Genomic DNA, 8386 nt, shown 5'->3' with positions numbered 1-8386 from the left:
GCCAGGATTGCTTCTGTTGTAAAGCCGACAGTCGGCTCTACAAGTTTAAACAGACTCCCGGCGGCAAAAAACGCCGGGAGTCTGTTTAAACAGCCCCGATGCTGGCGACGTACACTGTACGTCGTCAGTCACGAAGGGGTTAAAACAAAAAAAGTTAATTCAATCTTTTGGTTGAGACCTGTAGTGCTTCTTCAGTTTCCCCTGGCCTTTATCATCTCTCCCTTTGAACACTGGGTAATTTTTTAGAAACAGTGGAATTGACTGTTGGTTATCATTTGTCACCTATATAATGCTGTTGGATCATTATTGATATGATGTATCGATGAACGGAAACATTTTAGTTTTGGGTATTTTTAAATGTTGGTTATAGTTTGGTGGCTTATTTGCAATATTGTATTGTTTTTTTAAGTGTTTATATTTTTTGCTATGGACTTGGTGGTGTTCTATCAAAGTTTGTGACTGCTTTAGAATGTGTGACTGGTGACGTGGTCACAGATTCTAATGTAATCACGCCCATTTTGTTGGTGGTGGAATGCGTGACCGGTCACATTCTAATGTAATCACGCCCATTTTTTCCGGGGTTAAAATATGTGGCCGGCAAAAGGTGTAGAATTCAAAGCTTTCTTAGCTGTTCCAGGGCAGATCGGCATCGCAGATGGTATGTGCAGGAGAACTGATCTGCCCTGGAACAGATGTTCGGTCCTGAAATGTCACTTCTATCCGACTCTGTGAAATGTCAGATCGCACTCAGATGGTCACACATTCCAACCTAGTCACAATCTTTGATAGAACAGGTGGCATAGCTTTTTGCATAGTACTTTATTACAGCTTTGAATGAAACTCTTCTTCAAGTGAGTAAATATGAAAACACACACATAGATTGATCACGGTTAATATTATGCGTGAACATGTGTGTTTTATTTATTAACCTGTCAGCCTTGCTAAGACTAAAAACATAGGGGACAACAGAAAGACACTGCAGTATACAGAGACATAAGCTCCACAGAAGCCAGGCAATAGTACATGAGCTACTCATATTATATGCAGCCTGTTCAGTTTGCGTTTATCTCTCAGTAACCTCCAGCAATATACTGCGCATTGCTGTCTAAATAGTCACAGAAAAATTATTTTGCATGTTAAGTCCTAGACAAAATTATAGTTGTATATTTAGTCTATAAACCAATATAAGGCAAGATTTTGTAAAATTAAAATATGCAAGAACTTCCAGTGGTGAGTACATGTGAAAATTAAAGAGTTACAGTTTTGAAAATCAGTGAACCAGAATTGAAAAATCACAGGGTAACTCACAACTCACTTACCTGTTCTCTCTGCAGATTCTCAAAAGTGTCAGAAAGGAACTTTGTCTTGAAAGGGAACCCTGACTGCCATCAGTAGGTTTCCAGTAATTAACTATAGTACATCATCTGTGTCTTCCCCTATGTGGTAATAGCTGGCATTGAGTAAAGTACAGACGCTTGCTGCAAGCAAGTGGTAGCAATGAGGAATTTATACATTGCATCTGTGAGGAAATGAAAACTGGACAATTATAGAGTTTTAAGAAACTGTAAACATCCCATTTAATTTGTAATAGCAACACATGAACTCTGGCACATTGCTTGGTTACAGGCACAGTTCAGCCAAACATTGAAGGGAAACTATAATGGTTGTGGGTCAGTTGTATTTTAAATTGTTTTTATGCATCTTGTTCTATATATTTTTAAATATAACTATACAATCTAAGTTTTAAACATTCAAAACATGATACAGGATTCCAAGAGCACTATTGATTATCTAAACTAGTATCTGTCTGCTTTGAGACTCGTTGGTCAGACTGAAACTTCAGAAGTAGGTGTCCGATGAGATATTAATCACTCTTGTGAATCACTCTTCGGACTTCTTCACTTAGGTGTGTAAATCTCACTTTGAGCTATTGAGCTCAATAAATCACTGGCTTTTACTACAGAAGATAAGGACCACCTGAAGAAAATGAGCCTAAGAGTCCATCTTCCAGCTGGGTAGAAGTATACAAACTAGTCAATATTTCCTATTTACTTGACAAATAAAAGGAAACTTATTTTGTAAAAATGTAAAATATTAGTCCTAAGCATAATCCAAAAAAAGAAGAAATGATGTACAAAACACTTTACATTCTCCTGAAACAGGAAACACAACCTAGCCATTCAGTGATTCAATTCTAACCTTGAGCATTCAGTGGTTTGGTTCTATGACTCGGTCTAACCCTAACCCTAACCATTCAGTGACTCGGTCTAACCCTGACCATTCAGTGACTCAGTCTAACCCTAACCATTCAGTGACTCAGTCTAACCCTAACCATTCGGTGACTGAGTCTAACCCTAACCATTCGGTGACTCGGTCTAACACTAACCATTCAGTGACTCAGTCTAAACCTAACCATTCAGTGACTCAGTCTAACCCTAACCATTCAGTGACTCAGTCTAACCCTAACCATTCAGTGACTCAGTCTAACTATAACCATTCAGTGACTCGGTCTAACCCTAACCATTCAGTGACTCGGTCTAACCCTAACCATTCAGTGACTCGGTCTAACCCTAACCATCCAGTGACTCGGTCTAACCCTAACCATTCGGTGACTCAGTCTAACCCTGACCCTAACCATTCATTGACTCGGTCTAACACTAACTATTTAGTGACTCGGTCTAACCCTAACAATTCAGTGACTTGTCTAACCCTAGCCATTCAGTGACTTGTCTAACCCTAGCCATTCAGTGACTCAGTCTAACACTATCCATCCAGTGACTTGGTCTAATCTTAACCATTCGGTCTAACCCTGACACTCACCATTCAGTGATTCAGTCTAACCCTCACCATTCAGTGACTCAGTCTAACCCTAACCATTCAATGACTCGGTCTAACCCTAACCATTCAGTGACTCGGTCTAACCCTAACCATTCAGTGATTCAGTCTAGTCCTAACCATTCAAAACAAAAAGAAAAATACACAGCGCTCTTTCAGGGATGCAGGGCGTGCGTGGATACAAATGGTGTGGATTGCTGCTCAAAAAACAGGAGGAGAACCCTGTGGACGTAATAATGAGACACTAAGGTGTACGTTTAATAAACTGTGAAAGAGTGTGATAAGCAGTGAGAAGGCTTTTCTCACCTTAGCAAAGTGAAAAGTCTAGAAAATGGTGTTTAATAACCCGTGATAAATCAGGTAGGAACTGAAATATCTCACCACTTCTCATCCTGGTGATAAGTACACAGAAAGTAACGGGAATGTACTTGTTTAATCGTTTCGAGGAGATCCTCTTTTTCAAGCTCGGAGATAGAAGGTGAGTAACATTGGCGGGAGATTCACCGGGTTTAAAAAGAAAAAGTGGGCGGAGTTTTGCGGGTGAAGTGTGCTGCAGTCGGCAGCTGTGCCGCTGTGTTCTGCTTGCTCGAGCTGAAATTAAACTCTGTTTAGTGTGTGTGGATGCTGATCGGGGATACTGATGGGTGATATGGGGTGATCGTGTGTGGCCATGGTTAGTAATGTATGTGGGTTAACTGGGATTTTGTTAGACGGTCATCAGCCGTTTTTTTTTTTAAAATGACAGGTGGGCAGAGCTATGAGGACGGACACTGTGAAAGGCATAATGTAGTGTGTGACTACTTGTATTTGGAATGTGAACTGTCTGGTGTTGTGGATTATGGGGAAAACAAGCAATGATTGATACATGGGAACGGACAATCTGAAAGGGAATGAATGAATATTTGTGTTTGGAATATGGACTGTTTGGCATTGTGGATTTTTGGGGAAAACCGCAATGATTAGTACATGAGTATGGGTGGGATTGGCATTGGGCTGGCTAAAAAGAATTGGGGGATGAGTTGATTAAAATTCAATAAAATTCAATTTTATTGATATTATGTATTGTGTTTTATTAAAAGGAATAAAAACAGATTTGAAGAGAATTTAAAAAGGATTAAAAGGGATTTAGAATGTATGCAACTCTGTCTTTGGGGACTGATGGAACCGAGTATCTACTAATTGATAGCATAAGGTGCTCTATGTTATTGGGGACTAGGGTATGGGGATGCAAAGTGGTTAATGTGGTTTGATCAGATGAGGATCTCCAACTCCTCATTCAGTCCATTGGGAACTAAAGTGTTAAGCTGGTATATCCAGTACGTTTCTCTCCTGCATAGCCACTGGAAACGCTCGGGTGCAGAGTAGTGTTCGGGAATGTATTCGATAGCGAATACATGCAGATCTTGGATGCGTTTGTTATGTTTGCGTGCAAAATGCCGTGGGACGCTGTGGTCTGGGTCACCCTCTGAGATGAATCTTCTATGTTCGCCTATTCTTTTTCTTAGCGGACGGATGGTACAACCTACATATATTAAATTACAAGGACATTTCAGACCGTAGATGACATGGTCGTGGGAACATGTGATGAATTGTTTAATGGGGTGGTTGTTATTGGCGCTGTCTGTGAATGCCGATTGGCCATGAGCAATGAACTGTCACGTCAGGCAACGTGGTTTCTTGCATTGGAATGTGCCCACTCTGTGGTCAAACTTTAGAAGCGGCATCAGGTTTGCTCTGGGGTTTTAGATTTTGCTGGCTGCTATTTTGTTTTTCAGGTTCTTAGCTTTCCTGAACGTGACTGTGGGTCTTGTTGGGATGGAGGGACCTAGTTTAGGATCTAGTTTGAGAATGTGCCAATTTTTCCGCAGGATGTGCTGTATGGCGTTGTTGTTGTTGTTATAGGTGGTAATGAATCTTATGTCTGTCTCATGGTCTGAGGGTGTGATGGCTTTGGGAGCAGGTGGTTTTTTCGGTAAGAATGTTGTTTTCCGTGGCTGTTTCGAGAAGGTGAAATAATTGTGTTTGGTAGATGGTGAGGGGATCTGATGTTACGGGAGTGTAAGTGGACTTGTCATCTAAGAGTCTGCGGGCTTCGTTCACGTAGTCAGACCGATCCTGAATAACAATGCCGCCGCCCTTGTCTGCTTGTTTCATGACTATATCGTGGTTGGTGGTGAGTTCTTTTAGGGCGGAGGTTTCAGCGGGGCTCAAATTGTATCAGGGTTCTGCCTTTACGACACATAGAAAGGAGATCTGAATATGTGGCTTGATAACATGTGTCTATGAAGGAACCTTTGGAATTATGGGGGTAGAAAGTGGATTTGGGTTTAAAGGTTTAAAGCTCACTGGCACGGCCCTGTGCACTCCCCTTCCCAATCGACTGTCACTTCCACTCCATCACCTCTAGAACATATACTACACGAAGACCAGAGGCAGTTTACACATCAGCCTTTTGGCACACATAGAATTCAACCTGCTTTCTACCTCAGTCCTTGACCCCTGAGCTCATCACTATAACTGATGGCACCATTCCCAGCCGCCATAAACAACCCCTAAAGCAAGCCCTATTTCATCCCTACTCTGCCACTTGGAGACCCCTGGATATTAAACAAAACATTTTAACCATCACTCCCTGCAGCGCTAGAATTGCCACCGTGCCCGGATCCCTGACGCCACAAGTAAGTGTATCACTTTTTAAAAACCACTTTTTCACAAATATACAAAACCAAACCATTTATAATTCTGGATTTGCGCTCGTAGTCCTAACCATTCAATGACTCCGTCTAACCCTAACCATATTCAGTGACTTGGTCTAACCTTAACCATTCATGGACTCGGTCTAACGCTAACCATTCATTGGCACAGTCTAACACTAACCATTTAGTGACTCGGTCTAACCCTAACCATTCAGTGACTCAGTCTAACACTAACCATTCAGTGACTCAGTCTAACACTAACCATTCAGTGACTCAGTCTAATCCTAACAATTCAGTGACTCATTCTAACACTAACCATTCAGTGACTCAGTCTAACACTAACCATTCAGTGACTCAGTCTAATCCTAACAATTCAGTGACTCAGTCTAACCCTAACCATTCAGTGACTCAGTCTAACCCTAACCATGCAGTGACTCAGTCTAACCCTCACCATTCAGTGACTCAGTCTAACCCTCACCATTCAGTGACTCAGTCTAATCCTAACCATTCAATTACTTAGTCTAACCCTAACCATTCAATGACTCAGTCTAACCCTAACCATCCAGTGACTCGGTCTAACCCTAACCATTCGGTGACTCGGTCTAACCCTGACCCTAACCATCCAGTGACTCGGTCTAACCCTAACCATTCAATGACTCGGTCTAACCCTAACCATTCATTGGCTCAGTCTAACACTAACCATTTAGTGACTCGGTCTAACCCTAACAATTCAGTGATTCGGTCTAACCCTAACCATTCAGTGACTCAGTCTAATCCTAACCATTCAGTGACTCATTATAACACTAACCATTCAGTGACTCAGTCTAATCCTAACCATTCAGTGACTCAGTCTAACACTAACCATTCAGTGAGTCAGTCTAACCCTAACCATTCAGTGACTCGGTGTAATCCTAACCATTCAGTGACTTGGTCTAACCCTGACCCTAACCATTCATTGACTCGGTCTAACTCAACCATCCAGTGACTCGGTCTAACCCTAACCATTTGGTGACTCGGTCTAACCCTGACCCTAACCATTCAGTGATTCAGTCTAACACTAACCATTTAGTGACTCGGTCTAACTCAACCATCCAGTGACTCGGTCTAACCCTAACCATTCAGTGACTCGGTCTAACCCTAACCATTCAGTGACTTGGTCTAACCCTGACCCTAACCATTCAGTGATTCAGTCCAACCCTAACCATTCATTGACTCGGTCTAACCCTAACCCTTCAGTGACTCAGTCTAACACTAACCATTGGTGACTCGGTCTAACTCAACCATCCAGTGACTCAGTCTAACCCTAACCATTCAGTGACTCGGTCTAACCCTAACCATTCAGTGACTTGGTCTAACCCTGACCCTAACCATTCAGTGATTCAGTCCAACCCTAACCATTCATTGACTCGGTCTAACCCTAACCCTTCAGTGACTCAGTCTAACACTAACCATTGGTGACTCGGTCTAACTCAACCATGCAGTGACTCAGTCTAACCCTAACCATTCAGTGACTCAGTCTAACCCTAGCCATTCAGTGACTTAGTCTAACCCTAACCATTCAGTGATTTGGTCTAAGCTTAGCCATTCAGTGACTCTGCCTAACCCTAACCATCCAGTGATTTGGTCTAAGCCTAACCATTAAATGACTGGTCTAACCCTAACCCTAGTTTTCATCCTGGTATTAATCTTCTGTAACTGCCTATGAACTTAGCTAAATCCCCTTTATTTCTGGACCCAAGCTTAAAAAATGCAGGTCACCTTTTCTTTGTACAAGTTTTTCATCAGTTCATATTGTAACCTTTCTTTTGTTGTTAATAACGATGCACCAATACCACTTTTTTAAGACCGAGTACGAGTACCGATACTTTTGATCAAGTACTCGCAGATACCAATTACCGATACTTTTTCTTAAAGAGACAGGTCAAATTTTTTCTAAAGCAATACAAACTATGCTTTAAGGTCACTTTCTTAATATTATGATTCATGAGATGACGAGGGAGCATGACGCCGGCTTCCCGGCCAATCAGAATGCCGGGCGCTGCGTCATTACATGGTGCCCGGCTTCCAGATTTGCTAGCTTCCTAACCATTCGGGAAGCCGGGCAGCGCGTCATTGATACTAGTATCGGTATCGGTGCATCCCTAGTTATATACTCAAATTTGACTGCATACTGCATTCACAGTAACATTAGTAACATTTATGTAAAAATTGTTCAATCAGTTCCCAGGATCCAAGCTCCCCCTCATCACTTGTTAAGACGGAGCCTGTACAGAAACAGCCAAAAAACATGAAATATATTTTAGAAGTACATCTGGTACTTGAAATCGTCTATGTATGAGCTTCCCCTAATCCCATGCATATATACATTCAGACTGAAAATAGGTACAATGAAAACTAATCTAGTCCTACTGCACTGCAAGGAAGTTTTAACGTATCAGTGTGAGCTTCCTGGCAGGGTGACAGCGCACGCTGATGTCCTAATCAGCGTGGTGATGCTCCTTTATTTTCCAGCCAACATGCAAGGGTGGGCAGGTGAGTGACCAAACTAATTTCCGAATTACAATGGAAAAAATGAGGTCACTGACCAGACTATAGCCCAGGATCACAAGGCTGGTTGAACATAAGTATAATATTTATGGAAGGTGAGGCAGTTTTGTTTATATGCATTTATATGAATAATCTGGACAGTTTTTAAGTCAAATGCCAGTAATGGCATTGTTTCCTAGATAGCGTTATGTGTTTATTAACTAATACTCAGTAAACCTAATTCTCTATTTGGTGTGTCTGCAGAGCCATTTCTACACTACGCTATTTTTAAAAGTTTCAGTTACTTTTAAGTACTAAATGTTTTTCAA

The 8386-nt window shown here is 41.6% G+C and overlaps 1 protein-coding gene across 1 annotated transcript in view; it reads right to left on the bottom strand.

Moving 5' to 3' along the window:
* LOC108802911 (lysophosphatidic acid receptor 6-like) overlaps nt 1-1330 on the bottom strand; it is a 12595-nt gene extending 11265 nt beyond the window's left edge. Inside the window, exon 1 of the mRNA XM_018574756.1 lies at nt 1320-1330. The gene's annotated coding sequence lies outside the window, so the exon portion shown is untranslated. The remainder of the gene's footprint in view (nt 1-1319) is intronic.
* Between the last annotated feature and the right edge of the window lie 7056 nt (nt 1331-8386).

This window comes from Nanorana parkeri, unplaced genomic scaffold (genome assembly GCF_000935625.1).
Source record: "Nanorana parkeri isolate BGI_ZX_2015 unplaced genomic scaffold, ASM93562v1 scaffold3212, whole genome shotgun sequence".
Taxonomy (NCBI): domain Eukaryota; kingdom Metazoa; phylum Chordata; class Amphibia; order Anura; family Dicroglossidae; genus Nanorana; species Nanorana parkeri.
The sequence above is the reverse complement of the archived record's forward strand: the minus strand, read 5'-3'. Positions and strand labels throughout refer to the sequence as shown.